We start from the raw sequence: 20,442 nt of genomic DNA, 5'->3' as shown, positions 1-20,442 counted from the left end.
CGCCATCGCACATGAGTATGAGGAAATTTACCAATGTTTTAGCTTGCGAACGGTATTACATATATACCTTGATAATAAAATGATTGTCACCTTTTCTTTCTAAATTATATTTTATAAATAGCTGAATTATTTATTTACCACACTTACTTCATGAATCTATGTATACTACGTAGCCAATGTAATGATAACTTATAGTAGTTCAAATGTTGTGCCAAGAGAAGAATTCCTTAGCCGTGTACATTTATTTATATATTTGTACAGATGTTTTGACAAAAGGTCTGTCAACTCGTAGAGGAATTCATTCACAATTACTTAATAAAACTTATTTCTTTAGCTTTTTCAGCATTATGAGGTAGATATCCCAGCGTACAGAAATGAGGTAGCTTAGCTTAAACTAACCTAGAATATTAAGGCAACACAAAATTGTAAACAGGAAGAGGACATTGTTTTCTTAATGGGGACATCCGATAATTTATAATTGCGCATAGTATTAAGATAACGGTACTGCACGTTAAGATTTTTCCTTACAACATTTAAATAGACCCGAGGAAAATTAAATGATGGAAAAATAGAGATGACAATTTAACTCCCATATATGTCTTAGTTAATGGCCCACACAAAAAACTGAAAATTTATCGTACAGCCAGTGTGATCAAATTGACATGGAGTCTTTACTATGTTGCTCAGCGTCAATAACTAGTCCTGCGTTTAGCATTTAATTTACTAGCATGCAAGAATTTGTTAGGCAGAGTTTGTTTTTTTGTAGTTTCTTTTTACTAAATGTAACGACAAAGTCTGAGGCAGCATCAATCAGACGGGATAAGTGTAGCTGGAGAGTAAAGGAATCTTAAAGGGAAGTCAGAATGGAGTTCACGGCAGTTTTAATTCTAAGTTAGTGAATTTTATTAATGTCATAAAATCGTGATTTAAGAAGTAACATTATTATAGCGAAAAAATCCTTGAAGCTTGATTAAACAAGTGCCTTGTTTGATTTATTAAAAGTGGTGATACATAACTGTGTTGTTGCTTCTAAAGGTAAAAGAAGGTGAATTGGCAGTCGATCAAATTCGGCAGGCAAAAATTTTAACATTTAGCAGGTCAGCGACAGACGAACATACACTGAGGACGTGAAGTTAAAAGAAATTATTACGGGTTGAATGAAGCAGGCTCTCCATTCAGAGTGGAGTTTACTCGGAGACGATTCCATTCTTTCTAATCATTAGTACATTAGGGAAGGTGTCATGATTGGAAGTTCTGCATCTTGTACCTATTTGATCATTTCGCCCTTTTTCTTACTGATTTTTTTCTTTCTGTATCCCATTTGCCCCACAATATCCTGTCGTAATATTGAGAACTGGTAGGGAGGTAGATAATTGATGTAAAGGGTAAGTTTGGCAAAGAGATATGGCATACCACGATGTGATATTGAATTGATGTTGCGATGGGGATATTAAGATTTTTGCGCAAAAATGAGTTACTTTAATTGTAATTGCGTGATAATTATGATGGTAAGGATAAGTGTTTTCCTGTCAGTTTCTTTCAGCCCTACGCAGCACTCCGCGTAACTCTTCTAATGTATCATATCATTAAGATCCACCCTAGATGCTAGTTTTTTCATGAAGTACTTGAAATCAATCTGTAATCGCCAAAAAATGATTTTAATCTACCGTTTTTAATTCCATTCTTAGAAGAAATTAATTAAGATCTTGTAGCTAAAACCATGAGCTTAACATTATTTACAGTAGTGACTGAAAGTAACTCTTGACTTGAATTTTCTGTATCAATGCTGATGCAGAAATATTGTACTTAAAGGGTATTCTCATCGAAACATGACCGCTTCGGAATGTTCAAATTGATGGAAAGGGTTATAGAAAAAATGGAAAGTGAATGGTTAAGCAAAGACGACTACGAAAGATTAATAATGGGAAATGGAGCGAGATAAATCATAGCCGCGAAGCAGTAGATGACAGAAAGCTTTCCCGGGAAGGAGTTGCGTTAGGGGGGCGGGGGAGAATGCGAGTTTGGAGTGGATGGGGGATAACATAAGTGAACACAGAGAAAAGCCACCCAGATGCCAGTCAGTGTAAACGGGAGTGAGAGAGAGAGAGGAGGGGAAAAAGAGAAGGAAACAAACAGGAAAGAAGGCAAGCGGGGCGGGAGACTCGCGGGAGATGCAAGAATAATAAAAAGGAAGAGTTTAAGAAAAGTATTCCTCGGGCGCGCGCCAACATCCTCTTCCCTCTATCTCTCTCTCTCTCTCACACACACACACAAACACACTCCGCGGATTTTTCCCTTTTTCGCGCCGTTCTCTCAAGAGGGCGCTTGGTTTTCCAACCACGCGCCCCGCCGAGTTCTCCAGACACATATTTCCTGAGTCAGCCGAGCCATTGCCACAGAACTCTCTCCCTTGCACTACTACATCTTCTCCACTCCCTCCTTCGACCCAGACAGTTCTCCCTCTCTCTATCTCTTCCCAGCACTCACACAAGGCACAGCACCGCTGATATCGACGCTCTCCTACTTCACTCCAGGCCCTACCTGTAACTCCACCCTTCTTCCCGACTTTCACCCGACCTATCCCCTCACCTGAATCGAGACTCAGTCTTACGAAATCTTTCACTCCTTTCCCTCTCTCCCTACCCACCACTTGCCCTCCTCACTTCAGCTTGAAAAAACAATCCTCTCTATTTTATCCTCTTGTAGTAGTGTTGTACCTCTCATTCCGTCCTTAACCTGACTTCCCTGCAACCATCACGTTTAACTCCATCGCGTACATCTTTTGGATTTTTCTTTAAACTATGACTCTTTATCATTCCCAGTGAAAAAAAACGAAATAGTTCCCGTTTGGATTTCTCTACCTCTTCCATTTTCTCTGCATTAAATTGACATAGCTTGTCATCAATTAAATACTTTTGGCAACTTCTTCCTCTCTGATTCACATCATTTTGCCCCTTCATATCTAGAATTCGCCGTAAATTTATCCATCTGATGAGATAACTTCTGACTTTTAATTTTATACTTCCTAAAGATTTGATACAGTACGTTTAAAGTAGAAAACATGAAAACATCATTCAAGCGCATCCATGTTTACACTTATTCTAATTACCTATTCACCAGCGATTCACGGTTGAATTCATTTAGATATACATTGTCGTTGTTTGATTCCTTAAATGAATGGTGGAAATTGACGCATATCCGTCTCGGATGGTAACAACTGCTTTGCAACAGAAGTATTAGAAACTATGTCCGTTATCAAGTTTAATCCCTTGCTTTAAAATCAAAATTTGCGTTAATGTCTTGAAAAGAAATAATCACCCTACAGAAAAGAGTATTTTGGATGCCTTTTATCCGAAACATTCAATTACGCATAACCTTAACTAAATTACTCTAATTACATTCGTTGAAAACTTTTGACTATCTTGGTGGAGAATTTCTAATTAAAATGTATTTCTGAATATACGATGGTGGGAGGTAATTTAGGGTATTGACCTAAATAACTAAAAACTGTCGCTGCGTCGGTTTGTTCAGGTTGAATAATATGCTAGATATTTCTGCAAAATAGTGATTAGCGCAGTGAAAGTAAATAGCTTATGTAAAATTTTGCATGTGATTTTTTTTGCTCGGGTTCTTGTATCCTATACTTACTATAACTACATAATAATAATGGTAAATATCCATCCCCTTCTGCCACCTGGCATCTATTTGTTTGCTCAGTAAATACTCAAGTATTTTGTTGTGGAGGATAGTGGATGTAACATATCTTATTTTCGTGTTTTACGACGTGCCTAATGTAGGTGACGGTGTTAGATAACGGAGTCTTATACCTTAAATTAATGGCAGCGTTTCGGTAAAATGCATATCTTGCATTTCATTTGTTCATCAGCCACTCTAGCATTTCACGCTTAAATATAAGTCTGCCGATAAAAGTATTTTTTTTACTTCAGCTGAAGAATAAAAATTTTTGCAGTAGTTTTCAATATTTTTTAAAACAGTTTCTTGGCAGAGGAAGAGGAATACTTTTCATGCATACTAATAAACTATAGAAAAAATTACAGGTTAAATTACCAAATATGAGAGGATTTTTATACGAGTGGCTGAATAATTTTTAATTAAAACAGTTATTCTCATTCAACGCGGTGTGACCCATAGATTTGGTAAGTGCAAAAAAGCTGATATTTATCTTAAATACGTGTATATTAAAAGAAAGCATTCGCTCGTCGCGGTGTCCACTTAGGTTTAAATAACTGAAAGTGATGCATTTATCACGATGAAGGTGGGCTTGACTGAAAACGCATAACTCTCACCTTGAAGCACTTCCGAACTTTTTGAGTGCCGCCCTCCTGTCGTCTTTTTCGTACCACGGATGCCACCCCCTCCACTCACTTGTTTTTGCTTCGCGTTTCTCCTTCTTCCTCCCGTCTCAGCTATCCTTAATTTTTTTTCTTCTTCTTTAATAACCCCTCTCCCCACCATCATCGTCTTCTCATTCAGCCGCAGCTACGCCTCGGAAATCTCCTCTCTCTTCCCCCTACCACTTACATAATAGCTCCTCTGTCTTTCATTCTTAAAGAGGCGAAAGCGAAGGCACTGGATGGGGGTGGGAAGACGTGGGAGGGGGAGGCGTTAAGGAGGTTCGGAAGGAAGCAAGAGAGAGGGGAGGAGTTATCGGGGGAAAAAGAAGGGGAAAAGGTGGAAGGGGTAAAGTACACACACTTCTTCCATCCTCTCCCCCCTCCCTTCAACCCCCTCCTCCCCGCCTCCACTTTTATAACTCCCGATGACTTTAACGGCTAAAGAGCTAAATAGGGGAAATGATGGAATCCGACCTTCGAATGGATAATAAGAAAAGGCCGAATTTTCTTTTCTCATTGGTGGGCTTTTGTGTAGAGAGAGTGAAAGAGAATGAGAGGGCTCGAGAAGATGAGTTTTTCTTCACCCCCACCCTTCCTCCAGCATTGCCAACCCATTCCACCTCCCTTTCCTTTGACCTACTCCACTTCATTCCCCACTCTTCTCTCTCAACATTGTTTTAAGAGGTCTATATTTTTGTGATTCGGGATCATTGGATGTATTCCGGAAAGTTTATTTTCTGGGTGTTTTAGCGTCTCCGACACTTGTTGGAATGTCTAAGGCGGAAGAGAACTTTTACCGTCAGAACGTTTTTCATGCAAATGAATGTGTGAAGTTGAATTTCCCCTGCTGATAATTTGTACCTACGTCTAGCGCATGTCTCTCATAGTAGTGAACGAGTGTACACAGGTATGTGTCGCAATAAATACTTGCGTGCGAGTACAATTTTTAAGTGAATACTCAGGAAGTTAATAATGATAATTACCTACTACTAGCCCACTCTAAATTAATGAACATTTTCATTTATTTTTCCACGTTTAGTTATGATGAAAAATTTGAACGCTAATTATGGTGTTTGGTTAACTTTTCAGGTGTCTTTTTTTTAATATGCCTATATTTTTGTCTGAAAGAATTTTCATTGACAAGTATTGTTTAAAATAATGACTCAAAATTTGTATTTTACAATAGAAAGCCGCTGATGGATATCTTATTCCATCACAGGCTTCCTTTGGCCTATATTTTATTCTAATTCAATAGTGTGCTTGTAAATCGGTGATATTTAGGGTAGACGTAAACTCCACTAATATGCCCAACCTGTTTCTGATTCTACTGTTGGGACAGTTACCACGAAACCTTTTTGAATACTAAGTACTAAGTGATTAAGGTAAAATAACACTTACGCAGAGCGTTTGCGTGCGCCGAATCCTCCAAATTCACCCCACGGAGTCTCCGTTCCCGTTCTCTGACACACCTAGAGCACTGCTTTGCATCCTCGATGCCATCGTGACTGGATCAAGCAGAGCCATAGACGACCACTGGTGGATGGTAGTGCGACAGCAAGCGAGTAAGAATGAATACTGGTCCTCCCGAAAAATTCCCACCTAGGTCCTCTAACCCCTTTTTTGGTACCCCTCAAATCCCCTTCCCCCCTCAGCCCCTTCCCCTATCCCTCAACCTCTTTCTGCTGCTATACATCCATCTGCATCTCTCGTATGCCACTCAACTCGTCCACCACCTCTGCTTCCCGCTCCTCACTCCACCCTCCTCCCGTATTTCTAGGGTTCCGCCGAATCTCATGGACTCACACCGCGCCCCTGCATAACGCACGTTTCTTCCCCACCCCATGACCTCATCGCAACCTGGTATACCGTTACCCGATGCCTATTCATCAGCTGCATAGGGTTTGGAGACGTACGAGCGGGTGAAGTGAGGCAGGTCAGTCAGCCACTCCCCTGCCGACACCCCTTTTAACCCTCTCCATCCCTTCCTCCATTCCCACTTCTCTCATCTTCCCCTACCACACCCTTTTTCCTCACTCTCACTCCACCCCTATTAAAAAAAACGTGGCACAATTCATTCTTCTCGAACCCTTTTCTTACCGACCTTCTCTCTCACACAAGCCTCTCATTCCCCTTCCCTTTCCAATTTCGTACCCTTTTCACCTTACCGGCGGTTCTATCTGCAAGACCACCCCCCTCATCTTTTTAGAACCCTTATATCCTGAACCCCTTCGGTCACCCCCCCTCAGAGGGAGCTAACTCTTCTTATCCCGCATTTCTTAGCTCTAGTCATTTCCCTCCCCGTGGCTTATATTTTGAGAAGGGTTCCTTTATTTCCTTATCTTTTGGTATATTTTTGATTCTCATTTAGTCTTTGTAGATTATTGTTCTCATAGACATTAATTTCCTGAGTTGCTGATAATTTTTCGATGTTCTGAAATGTACTTTCAATTTTAGCAAATTAAATTCATACTTTTGTTTTCAAATTGGCCTGTTCCTCAACATATATGATCTACGCTCTCTTGTGCTTGCCAGACGGGTAGGATTTATTACGGCTTAATACTGGTATCCAAAATCTTGCTACGACTATGCTCAAATTGAAAAGAGCCGGGAATATATATGAGCGAAAATACTAGCGAGTGAAAGTGTTATGCATATTAAAATCTTTGGCAGTAAAAACAAATTAGATTTGTTGAAATATGTAGAATTGTTGAATATTACTAATTCGCAGAATTTGAGGGTGAATAAAAATAAATAAATTCAAGTAAAATATTAACGAGTGTAAAATTAGCGTAACTAAGAGAGCGATTATAGCATGAGGAAGATGTTTAATTTTCCTTGAAAATTGGAATATTTAATCCAGCGTATTTTTAGTCACAATATTTAGTTAATTAATAATTTGAGTTCAATTAATATAATTCTTTCATTAGGGTTAAAAAAGATCAGTTTTTCATTGTTTTTTGATCCAAAATATATTTTATTGACTCCAAAAGCGAAAAAACGTTTTCAAAATTGTTGAGTCTAATTGAATACGGAATTTAACTCAAAAAACAAGATAATGACCTAGGCGTTATTTTAGGTTTCTATCCAAAACGAAAACTTGGCGGTTGAGAAGAACATCGTCTTTAGGATAAAAGTAACTTCTCTGAAGGGGAAATTAATTTTATTCTCCTAATAGATTATATTATTTCCTCATAATTTTAAGTTTCCGTGTTATTTACGCCAACTATATTCAGTTCGTTTCTTTTTATCCACAATCTTATTATAGCATCAATTCTTTGACTTTATTTTGCTGACGTCTGGCGTCCCGTTGCTCGTAGCTGTCTTGAGATAATATGCAGTTGCCGATTTTATCTGATTTCCTGAAAGAGAAATTGGTTTTGATTAGAAAGTTTAATATAATGGACTTTGTGGTGAGTAATGAATTCATCGAAATATTTAGCCACTATGTTTTTGTAATCAATTTCGCAATCCACTCGTTCTTCGCTTATTATATTTCGTTTATGCATAGCGCCTCGCTAAGGTGAAGATAATTACTGGAAGCTTTTTGCGTAATTTCTGTATTAATTTTTACTATTATCCTTATTGGTCGTGGTAATGGGGGGGTAGAACGTCGGACTGGGTTCGATTCCCAGAAAAGTCTCTCTGGCTACCTTCACCTTCACCAAAGCTGCGTGATTTTTTCTGTTACCAAGTCTTCCTGAGAAACCACATGTTTAGTTTAGTAGGTTTAGTAGGTGATGGTAGAGTTCACCCAGTACTAAGCCCTATACGGCGTGTGAAATTCACACATCAGGGTAGGGGGGCCATTTCCTTTCCCTGTGCCGGTTATGGTTTCCCAGGATGATCTGGTACCCGAAAAATCACTTTAGCTTGGGTGGAGCTGTAGGTGCCCAGAGTGCCTAGCCCGGGACTCGAACCCGGGACCCGGCGGTCAGCAGTTCAACGCTCTACCCCCAGGGCTACCGCGACCCACATATATATATGTATCTATATATATATATATACATATATATATATAGATACATATATTATATATATACATATATATATATATATATACATATATATATATATAGATACATATATTATATATATATATACATATATATATATATAGTTTTAAAAAATGATTATATTATATATATATATATATATATATATAATTGTATATATTTATGTTGTACCTCTTTTCATGTTTGTTAAAACTTGAGGTCGTCAGCTTTACATGTGTATGTAACTTTTTATCCCATGACTATTTTTAACTGTCCCCTGTTCACCTGCTTGGATTCTTAATTTTGCTCTTTTTAATTTCGCACCGGACTGTTTCATTAAAAATTATCTGGAATATTGGGGCCAAAAAAAATCACAGGTATAGGGACTCTTCTGAGGGAAAGCTTGTGGAAGGGATACCGGAATACAGACTTTCCTTCCTATATGTAAGCTTAGCATAGTAGCTGTATAATGTTGGATCATCTTCCCAGGCTTGTCCTTACCTAGGCTGGTGCATACAAAATCTAGAAAATAACAAAATCTAGACACCGTTGCCAAATTTTCTTTTAACCTTTTCATGCGAAAAGTTGATTCTATTATCTTCGTTACAAATATCAATACATTTAAATCTTTCTTTAAGAAAAATGACAGTAGCTTAAAAACAAATTATTGCGGTTGATAGTACATTAAAAATGCTATAAAATTCTATTTATCTATTGTCTGGTATATGTTCATGATTTATTTTTTTCTTAAAAACTTTGAAATAATGATTTAAAAATTAAAGTCATGCTTTTTGAAATATGATAATGTTAATTTTTTTGTTAAGATAAAAATAATGACCAAGAGAATTAATAAGCAGATAAAAAGAACATTAAAAATAAAACATTAGAAATCTACTGTCATTATTTCATCTTATATGCTAAAATATTTTATAGAAAAACTCTCAATCCATTACAAACAATAATCCGCAATTAACCGGAAGCGGTTATGAACCGGATTGAATACTATAGCCCTTGATCATATATAGTATGTATAACCTATCCAGGCAGAGGCCAAACTTAACACTACTAGTGCGCAACTCGCGCCACTAGGCCGACTGTTATAAAAATATTATACTCGTAATACTGCATGTCTTTACTAAAATAAAGCATGGAATAAAGTGTTTGGAAAAACAACCTCAAGGCGAGTTAAAGTCTGAAACATTTTCGTAGGATTCATTCAAATCGTTTTACATTAAATATCGCATGAATGCATATGCTGAATTACTGTAGCCATCCCTTAAGATATAATAAAACCCTTTGGTACAATCATGTTGAAAAGAATAAGTTAACGTTGAGAAAAAGACACTTTAAGTCTAGACTCATTGGTTGTACTATGTTTCAAATGCTAACCTATTTTTCTTGGAATGAAATATTCCTATTTTAGTCCATTCGGTCTCTTTATGAAAACTGCAAGAAACACAAAATAAAAACCCCACCAATTTTAGGGTAAATACCAAGTCTACATATTATTCTCTGAAATGACGACTGTTAACATGTTTTGTGGAGAATTTATCTAGCATCGGTAGAATTCGAAAGGAAAAACTTGATTTTGAACTACCTTAAAATTAGATAATAGAGCTTCCGAAAATACCTATTGCGATGTAAGTTTGAGTACTTCTCACAAAAAAAAGCTGAACACAAATTACGTACGTATCTATCTTAAAGCTTCAATTTTTGCTAAGAAAATACTAATGTTTGGAATAATTCATAAAATATCATTCAAAGCTGCAGGGGTTATTTTTAGTGGAGATGAACGCTATAGCAGTGAAAAAATTGCCTTCTCTCGTCCTGGTGAATGTCATATTTCTGAAAGTGAAAAAGAATCCAGAAACACACACACTCACCTTATTTTCAATATCCGAAAATTATGACGCCTCTTTTCATCTTCCGGTTCATCAGAAAATCCTCTCAGGCCTGCGAAATTCGTCACCTTTCTTGGAGAATAGATAGCACTCTGCGGTGAGTCTAGCAAGTGAGGTCGATTCTCCGACTACGCAACTGCATGTACAACAGCTCCGACGGAAACTGAGCCTTAAATAAGAGGACGAAACCCCGGTGGCTACGCATTTACATGTCGGCCGTGTGAGGTTTTTTTGCGGGATGGTCGGTCGCTTCAATTCGGATGGAAAAGGGGAGGTGTAACAAGGGTAGACAGGGAGACTGGGGTCGGGATGGGGGTGCCGTGTGACGGTGCGTCGTGGGGGGTGGGTTTTTTTTTTTAGTTTTGAAAGAGAAGTTCCCTGCTTTGGGTGCACACTCTGAGGCTCCGAGGCCACGACACTCTGAGGCTTCGTCGAGGGGCTTATGGGTGGAGAAAGGAGTGGTCTGAGCGTGCGAAAAAAGCCCTTCGCGGCCGAAGGACCCACTTTTCTGATGACACGCTGCCTGTGCAACCCAAACAGGAGAGATGAACGCCCGATGGTCCAACACGAGGCTATTAGAGTGAAGCGCTGGGTTCAATAGTGAATGTTCTGAGAAAAATGATGAATGAACGGAAAAGATCCTAGAGTAATTCTGTTCCGTAGGAAGTCCTTTGCCATTGATACTATTAAAACCCTCTAATGAACCAAATGATAAAATTCAATCTTCACGTTGAAATCATTTTCATCAACATGCCTGTTCTACATATAGATTTGAAATAGATATGCAAAACTCATTTTTAAATTAAAATGTATGATAATATTCTTCTATTGATTTTTAATACTTTTATATCTATGCAAAACAATTTCTTGGTATAATATCAAAACCTCTAGATTAAACATGTTCTTCACCAATAAAATAATAGTAATGTAATAAACACCAAATAGTTGTGTTTGGAAAGAATATCTTACGATATGAATATCCAAAAGAATATGAACATCAAATATGATAATATTTTAAGCGTCCTGGAGGTTTAAATGATAAATCGACAGCTCGAAGAAAACTTCACGAAATACGACACGGTTTCGATCAAACGATTCGATCCTGAAAATAAATCTCTTACTCCTGTCTGCAGGAGAAATAAGACTAGCATCCTGTCTCCATTGAAAGGAAAATAACTATCCAAATCTATAGAAGAAATAGAAGGCGGACGGTAGGGGAGATAACGGAGAATAGGGTGGCAATCCCTGCGTCTAGGCTATTCTACATGTCTATGGGGTCGCTTTGGGTGGCAGCGGTCTGGTTGACAAGTAAAAAAAAATTATATACATATAAAAAAGGGCCTTCCGCGAGAATAGGGAGTAGCAACACGGGGAGAAAGGCGGCAAGGAAGAGAATCCTCCGAAGCGTCCCACAGAGCAGGGGCCACACCCTATAAACCCACCCATTTTCACCCCTACCCTTCCCCTAACCCTTACACCACTGTCTCGGCTTTCTAAAGGAAAAACACCCCTTTTTGCGACCTTCCCGACCGACCACTCCCTCTCTACCCCTCGCGTCTTTCTTTTTTTCCCTCTGGTCCTCAACCCTTTCCCTTCGTTGGCGTCCCAAAGTTGTGCCCCTCCCTTCGTACGGAGGAAAGTCCCTGACCCTCACCCCTCCCGTGCCCCCGTGATGCCAACCTTCAACCCTTTTTTAAGGGCAGAAGGGGGAGGGAAGCGCAAAGGTGTGACGACCCATTATGTATTCAAAAGTTTTTTATGCTTGAATCTCCATGTATGGGTAGAAGAGGGGGGAGGCTGGGGAGAGTGGAAGAGAGAATGTCCCCAATGTCCCAACCGAACCCCGCGTACCCTTTCCTCTTCCCTCCTTACCATGTCAGTCTTTTGAGCATCCCCAAAAAACCTGCTTTTCCTCTCTCCCTCTCCGAACGTCGCTTCTCTTCCAATATATATCCCTCCCCATCCCCCTGGACCTACCGTTCGCTTATGCATATCCTCCCCCTGCTTCCCTCCGTGCCCCACCCATTTCGATCTCTTCCGTCTCCTCACTCTTCAAACCCCTGCCTACAAAATTTTCCCCAACATCTCCCCTCCCACGTCCAGTACGGTAGTTAGGCACCATTCTGAGGGCCGACTCCTCTCCACCCTTTTCCCATGCTTTGAATGCTGGACGCAGCCTTCTTCCAACCCCCCGCTCTCCCGTCATCTCCCTTCTCTCTCGCTTCTCTGTCCTCTTCTTTTCCTTATTTGTCATTTACCTTCCACAACTTTTTAGATTCGTGTTGTTTCCCTTTCTACCAATCTCATTCGCTTCTGAATCATTCTCCTCTTTCCTCCCGCCTTCAGATTTTTTTACACCACCGTCGTCTTGTCTTCTATGCTTCCAGACACTCCTCCCGTGTCAGAAATCATGTCAACTCAGGCACGCGTGAAATGCGTACATTGAAAGCGTGCTAGGTGGGTTTTTGGAATGTGACTCTACTGTTCATTTTCTGATTTTGTATAAAACACCACTGGAAGTTATCCATTTTTTCATTTCCTCAAATGTGCCCGGTTTCATTTTCGTCAAATAAATAGAAAACTTCCTGTAAAATATTTTATTAATTGCGAATTAGGCTACATGCGTTATAATTTAAAAAAAACCCATACTCCTGCTCTGTATAATTTTTTTTGTTTGCAAAAAATAGAAAATTCCGCGGATTAGGTATTTGGGTTTAATAATTGGATAATTAATAAAATTTGTTCAATTGAATTACAGACTCAGAAGAAACTTATCCTCTCAGACCGAACCAACGATCTTTTAATATGGATACTACCACGAACTTGAACAAAAGATCAATATAATCTACGGTCTGAAACCTTATACGTTATCGATATTTGGAATATTTGTCTACAAATGTTATGCATTCCAGGGACAGTAATTATGAAAAATATCAATCCTTGATTACGCACTTTCCAAATGATGGGATTATATATATAGACATCCTGGTATGTTCAGATAAACCGGCTGTATGGAGACCAAATGATTTTAATGGTGAAGAAATATTTATAGGAACAAAAAAATTAAATCGGTATAATTGACGAATTGCTACTTCTGTCTTTAACTTCTCAAATGGGTTAATACATTATGTAATTTCAATTTTTCGATTCAATAAGCCAAACAACGCTAGTGTTATTCCTTATCTTGGCAATTCTATCACGTCGCGATCAAGGCTCCTCAAGAGGTTTTCATTATTCTGCCGCGCGGCTTAGCAAGGGAGTCAATCCTGCCATTGTGCTCTCGTGCAAAGGAAAAAAGAGCGACCCCAGACCGTCTTGAATCTTTTCAAACTTTTCAACAGAAGAGCTGAGAACCAAATTACGCCTACTTTGTGAAAAGAATGTCCCCAAAAACTCCACAAGAAATTGCCATCCATTGTGTCATTTTGACGGTCGTCCCGCTATCTCTCTTTCCACGGATCACCATATGCATGTCCCCGCGGAGCATCTCAACACCCAGCTGCCTGCTTTCGCCGTCGAGCTGCATCTGTCATATTTTCCTCTATCCAACAGTTAGCCTCCCTTCCCCGATATTCCCCTTTGAAATTTATCTTTCTCTTTCATCACTCTCTCTCCCTCGTGATGACAATTTTGATACTGCTTTTTCCTTAAGCTAATACTACTCTTCAATATATATCTACACTTTATAATTTTCAAAGATGCTTCAGGTCAAAGAGTTTCAACTTATGCATAACGAGTGAGTGATCTTAAATATTATTTTTATGCATTATTACCATCTAACGTATATCAGTGATATCGTATATCATTTTCGTATTAAGGACCGGTTCATTTGTTGATGTAATACCTGTGGAAACTCTGAATAGGTCGTAGTAAAAACCCAATCACAGTAGCATCATAAAATCAACGATTCCTTAAAATTATTGCTATAATTTGGATTCGAAAGGTGAATACAACTTCATTTTCGTTTTATTATTAATTGCTTGTCATGTTATCTTACAGAAAAATTTCTTTTTTTATCAGTTTGGTAAAGGTATGATGTTTTTACAAATTCGGTAGGAATACAATTGCGAATTAACTTGATTTTGTTTTAAGACACGATTACAATTACGGATTTCTTCCTTAAAATTTACTTGCATCAACCCTGTTTAGTCTTTAAAGCAAACTAGAATGTTTTAAAAGAAAATTACATTTTATTGAAGTACTTTTTGTGTGAGAAGTTCGAGTTCTATGATTATTTTCACCGTTAAATGGGCATTTACCTGTTAAAATATGTCCTTGTTTCCGTCAAGCTGAGTCAAAGATTCAGGCGTTAATAACATACTGATCTCTAGGAACAAAAGTTTTCAGTGGACTCAATCGATTAATTGTTCTTTCAATATTATTTTTGATTGTTTGCAGCACTCTCTCTTGCTAAATAATGGTTATTATCTTGCTCCTTAATACAATTTCTAAAAATATTTTTTTACATACAGCAGCAGTGCATGATCTCTTGCAAGGAATTTACTTTTTCCCATTCTGTAGTGCTTCTTAAAAGTTCATTCTGTTCCTATATGTACCCGATCCATTTGAGTATTATTTATTCCTTATATTAATTTCTATATAAACCATGTGTCTTTTACCTTGTGTACTCCTCTTTTCTCCTTTTAACTGATTAATACGCCTTCAGTATCGTCCAGAACTAGTTTTTGAAAGCTCATATAATATCTGTACGCTCTACTCTTACAGTGGTTTAAGTCTGTGATCTATAAGTTGCCACAGTAATTCTAAGTGAATATGCTTATGCGCTTCTTCCTTGCTCTTTTTCTACCGGCTTTAAGGACAGTAGCCCTTTTCCATGAACACTTTTTGAGCTTTACTTAATGTGCATTTTCCGGCTTGTCAAAATTCCCTGGGATTCCGCAATGCCACCATTTTAATGCATAAAACAGCATTTTATTCTTCAATGATAACAATAAGGGCCTTTAAATAGATCTTATAGGTATACATTTAGTAATACATTTTCAATTTATCCATGATGTTAACTTTCATCATGTATGATAGTTATAAGAGAAAATGTAGTATTCGCTAACAGCCTGACTTTTCGATTTCAACGAGAATGCTCCCGTTTCACGAATGCTTATGAACTGGTTTGATTGTTTTTCCATCGTGTTCATTTGTCATTAATATAATTCATTGCAGTTTACAGGAAATAAATACTATGTAGAATTTATATTTTATCGAAATGGAAAATACCTGCAGACCTCCATGCAATGCCTTATGTTTCATTCTTGTTATCCAAATAGGCACCATACTCACACAAGCTGCAAGTTATTTATGATCTCTTTTGTTGATGTTCCTCCTCGAACAAAGCCGCGCTAATACGATCTCATATTATTCTCAACCCTATTTTGGTATCATTTGAGTTATTTTATAAACATTCTCGGCCTTATCAATTAGTTATTCACGTACCATCGTTGACATCTCCACGGGAAACTCTTATCCTCCTCAACTTTTCCTTCCTTTTTCTGCTAACTTTTTACCCACTCTCCGTTCAAGATGCCTCTTCAATGCATCTCTTAAGAGGTGCTCTTCTATCCTTCTTATTTCATCTCCAGTTTATTTTTTATTTGTCTCATCCGCCTTTATTTTCTACCTTTTCCGTTTTTTCCGTAGGTTTTCTTTTTTTCATTCTCTTTTATAATTGTCAAATTGCAGAACAAAAACCCCCAGTATCATTTTATTTGCATTGAAGTTTTTAGAATTTTAATATATTGATATTATATTTATGTATATTAACTTTTAACATTCATTTTAATTTTCCTCACCTTCTTCTCCCTCAAAGGTTTCATATTAATTGTAAATTGTATCGAAATGTCGCGCCTTTGTTAGTTCGAGTTATTAAAAATAATATACAACAATTACGTATTTGTGTTTCCATTGCACGTTTCAGATCAAATTGCTAAAGACGTGTACTAAAATAGCAATTCTATTATTTTTTGACATAAATGCATATTCGATTGCTCTCAACCCTTTGGCGCTTTTATTCTCCAAAACATTATTTCTTAGATCTTGATGAATGCCTAACTTAGCGTTGTTCTTATTCTGGCTAATCGAAATATAAAGGACTGAAGTCGTTGCTAAAATTGTCTATTGCCAATTTAATTAACTCATCCATGAGCTTAGTCGGTGATGTATCATGATAGCCAACTATTTTATTTATCCCTCCAACCCCTAAGAATAAATACATTTTGAAGTTACCTTGGCAAAGAAGGGCATATATTTTATCTGGTCCATTTAGAAAATTACGGTCTACCATAGATGGTACAATCGGTGAGAGTAATGGACTCACTGATTCTTCCAACTATTCTCAGTTCATAAAAACGAGTTCCTATATGAATGTTATATATCTAACTTCCAAAATTTGACGGAGTTTTCCGGTCAAATTTATATGATATTTGTTTTTAAATTTATGAAATAAAATTATTAAAGCTTTGTCAGAAATATTTGAATTGAAATTCAGAAAAATAAATTAAAATTGTATATAGTTTTCTTTTTTCTCATATGCTGATTAATATACCCCTTAAACCCAAATTTTGGAATCCTCATTAATGTAAAATTACCAATAATATATTATACACAATTTGAGTGTAGATGGCATTGTTTATCGAACGTTTTGTGCATCACACGCCTTGAATTTTAAAACCTCATAATATCCTTTATTGGCCTGTAAATTGGTTTCCATCTATGGTACTTTTATCCTCCAATGTTTAAATGTTCACCATGTAATCAAAAAATGAACTTATGAAACTTAATTTTATGTTTTCTTCCCGGCATACCTCAAGGTGATATCATTGGTTTCTTCGCGGCCTTACGATGGTCAGTAGTCTTTCAAAATTGGCAATTCTCTAATTTCATTACTAAAGCCTTGAAATAGTCATCAAATGTTTAAATGGATTAACAAACCACATGTCTTAGGATAAATAGAATTATGATAAATGAGCAGGTTTTTCATTCTTCAAACTATTGATATTTCAAATTTTCGCTGTATGTATTCGAACTATTCCTAATAGATTTATTACTATATTGTATTAAAATAATTATTATATAATATAAAAACTATTCAGTTTGCCCATGCTAATTTCTGAATTTAAACCTGAAATCTAAGAAAGTACATCTCATACCAATTATTTGTGGCAAAAAGATTGTTCTCAAAAGATAATCATTTTACATTTTCCTGTTTCAAAACTTCCTCCGCTTTAATTTCTCCCAATTATTCCATTATTCATTTTAGTCTAACTTAACCTTGTCCATCGTCGAATTCTAAATAACATCAAATGTTTTTCCATACTAAAATACATACTTCCACGAAGTGAAGCCTGAAACAATAGAATATAATCAAATGTTTTCCTTATTTTTTATAACCCGCGCGCACATTTGCACTTATCATTCCTTATCCACTGCCCACCCTATGGATGGACCACCTAAACATATCTCCCCGGCGTATTCAATCTGCCCCTCATTGTACACGCCAATTTGCGACACTTGTGCTGGCGGCAGACCGCGCTTATCGGTGGGGGCCTCTTCTCCCACTCTCCCTTTACCGAGTTTTTCAATGGATGGGCGAGGGAAAGAGTGAGGGGGATTGGGATGTGTGGCGGGGAAGAGTGAAGTGAAGTGCGGGGAGATGCACCAAGGGAGATATAAGGGAGCTGGGTGTGGGGTGTGAGATGTCCGAAGATAAAGAACGAAGATTGGAAAGGAGCTTTAAGGGTTTGAGAGAGTTTTGAAAGATGCGGGGTGGAGAAGGGTGTTGCGGAAGAGGGCGAGGAGGAAAGAAGGTGTCGAGCTTAAGAGTTGGAAAGGGGTTTTTCGAGGACGCCGACGATGGGGGGGCATATTTTTTTTTCGTTCGCGCCAATGGTGGCAATCTCGGTCTTTTATTTTTTTCCCTTCCTTCCCTCGGACCCATGCCTTTTCTCCCCTCTTTGTTCCCTCGATATCGCCTCATCAGCGGCCCTCGGAGGCCCTCCACGCGCGTGCATCACGGAGTGGCGGTCATCAACGAGCTCTCAAGAGTCCTTCGAATTTTAGAAATTTGATGGCAGAGGAGGGTTCCCACTGGATGCTGTAGGGGTCTCATAGGGACGAGGGCTCATTTTCAATGGGCGTCGAAGTCGTAGCTACATAATCCGTAGGCGCAAATTTTAGGGATGATAATGTATCAAAGCAATGGAATGGTACCATTCTAAAACTGCTTTTTCTGGGAGCATTCATGTATTTCCTCCGTTAAAATCATAAATAAAGTATTTTAAATGGTAAAAATTACCCTGCTTATGGAACCAAAATGGAGGTACGTGAGGTGATGTACCTTCGAACAGAAATATATCTGCACAAAACAGGATTCCGAATGTCAGTAAGAAAAAATCCAATTTTGCTCTTTAAAATAAAATGCAATCGATTTGCAATGAAATAAATAATAATTAAAATCGAAAGTGAAAGAAATTGGACATGATAACATAATTGCAAAACAAAATTTCCCAATGAATTATGCTGATATTTACGAAGTTTGTGTGGCACATTCACAATAATATTCGATCATACCCTATTTTTCTTGGCGCCAACGATAAAAATATTCACAATACCTACTTTAAATACGAGGGCGGTTCGAAAAGTAATCTCTCCTATTTTTTTCATGAAAAAACAAATTTGTTCCCAACTTTGTGTACATCGTAGGAAAAGCTGAGCATTTAGCTATTTTTCTACATAGTCGCCTTGACGATCAACCACTTTTTGCATCCTTGTAACCAGCTTTTTAATACCGGCGTCGTACCTTTCTCCCGCCGTGTCACGAAGCCAACTGACGACTTCTTCTTGCAATTCCTCGTCTGACTTGAACTTCTGTCCTCCAATGTGTTTTTTGAGAGCGAGAAACAAGTGGAAGTCGCTTAGGGCAACGTCCGGGCTGTAAGGATGTTGGTCGATGATATCCCAGCCGAATTCATTGAGTAGGGCGGTCGTTTGATGTGACACATGTGGACGTGCATTGTTATGATGCAAACACACTCATTTGGTGAGATACCTTATTGTAACTGAGGGCCTCTGACACAATATTCTGCACGAAGAAGTAGCCACTTCTTCACTAAGGCCTTCCCTTATCTCATGAAGGGTAATTCTCCGGCTATTGCGCACCATCTCGTCAATTGTAGCCACCGTTGATTCTGGCAAAGTCGGCCGCCCCGACCGCTGCTCATCGTGGACATTTTCCCGGCCATCAAAAATCTCCCTGCACCACTTTCGCACGTTTTTGATGTCCATACACTTCTCACTGTACACTTTCACTAAATGGCGATGAATTTATATCGGAGAAGCAGTCGTCAGTTGGCTTCGCAAAGCGGCGGGAGAAAGGTACGACGCCGGTATTAAAAATCTGGTTACAAGGATGCAAAAAGTGATTGATCGTCAAGGCGACTATGTAGAAAAATAGCTAAATGCTCAATCTTTCCAACGATGTACCCAAAGTTGAGAATACATTTGATTTTTCATGAAAAAATAGGAGACCTTACTTTTCGAATCTCCGTCGCTTAAGATTGAAAATGTTTTGCGTATGGCCACTATAGAAATGTTTTCCTCATAGGCAAGAAGGTTGTCGTTATCCGCTTCGGCAGGAATGCGTGATAGGGAAGGGCGACAGGCATTAATGGCATTAGTGGTAAAATCCCGACTTATTTTCCCTTTGAACTTAATATAATGTAGGCAATGAATGCTAATGCATTACTTGTTATCATATGATATTAAACCGTATGCGCCAAAAGGATTCATAAACATAAAATGTGCTTGAGTACACCAGTTACGGCGGGTTAATAGTTAGAAACGGCGAACAATGCTATTTCTACGAAGGACAGCTGCCGGAAAACAGGATACTACCTCAATTATAAAAGTAGAAATACTTTGAATGGTTCTTTTTTATTGAATATTTACATTTTCATAATGTACATACTCATTCTTCATTCTTCTATTTTCATATTTTTTATTCTATCCAATTAGCACTTCATTTTGAAATTTACTAAAAGCCATTATATTTATATTATATTTATTCTTTCCTCATATTTTTTATCCTCTAGTGTTCTAACATCTTATACTCACTGGCAGATTGTAGAATAATATATTTTTTGAAAGAAAGTAAGCAATGCCCTCAAGGAAACTTGAGCATGAAAT

This window comes from Hetaerina americana, unplaced genomic scaffold (genome assembly GCF_022747635.1).
Source record: "Hetaerina americana unplaced genomic scaffold, ioHetAmer1.1.p SCAF_2, whole genome shotgun sequence".
Classification (NCBI taxonomy): domain Eukaryota; kingdom Metazoa; phylum Arthropoda; class Insecta; order Odonata; family Calopterygidae; genus Hetaerina; species Hetaerina americana.
Note: the sequence above shows the minus strand (reverse complement) of the source record.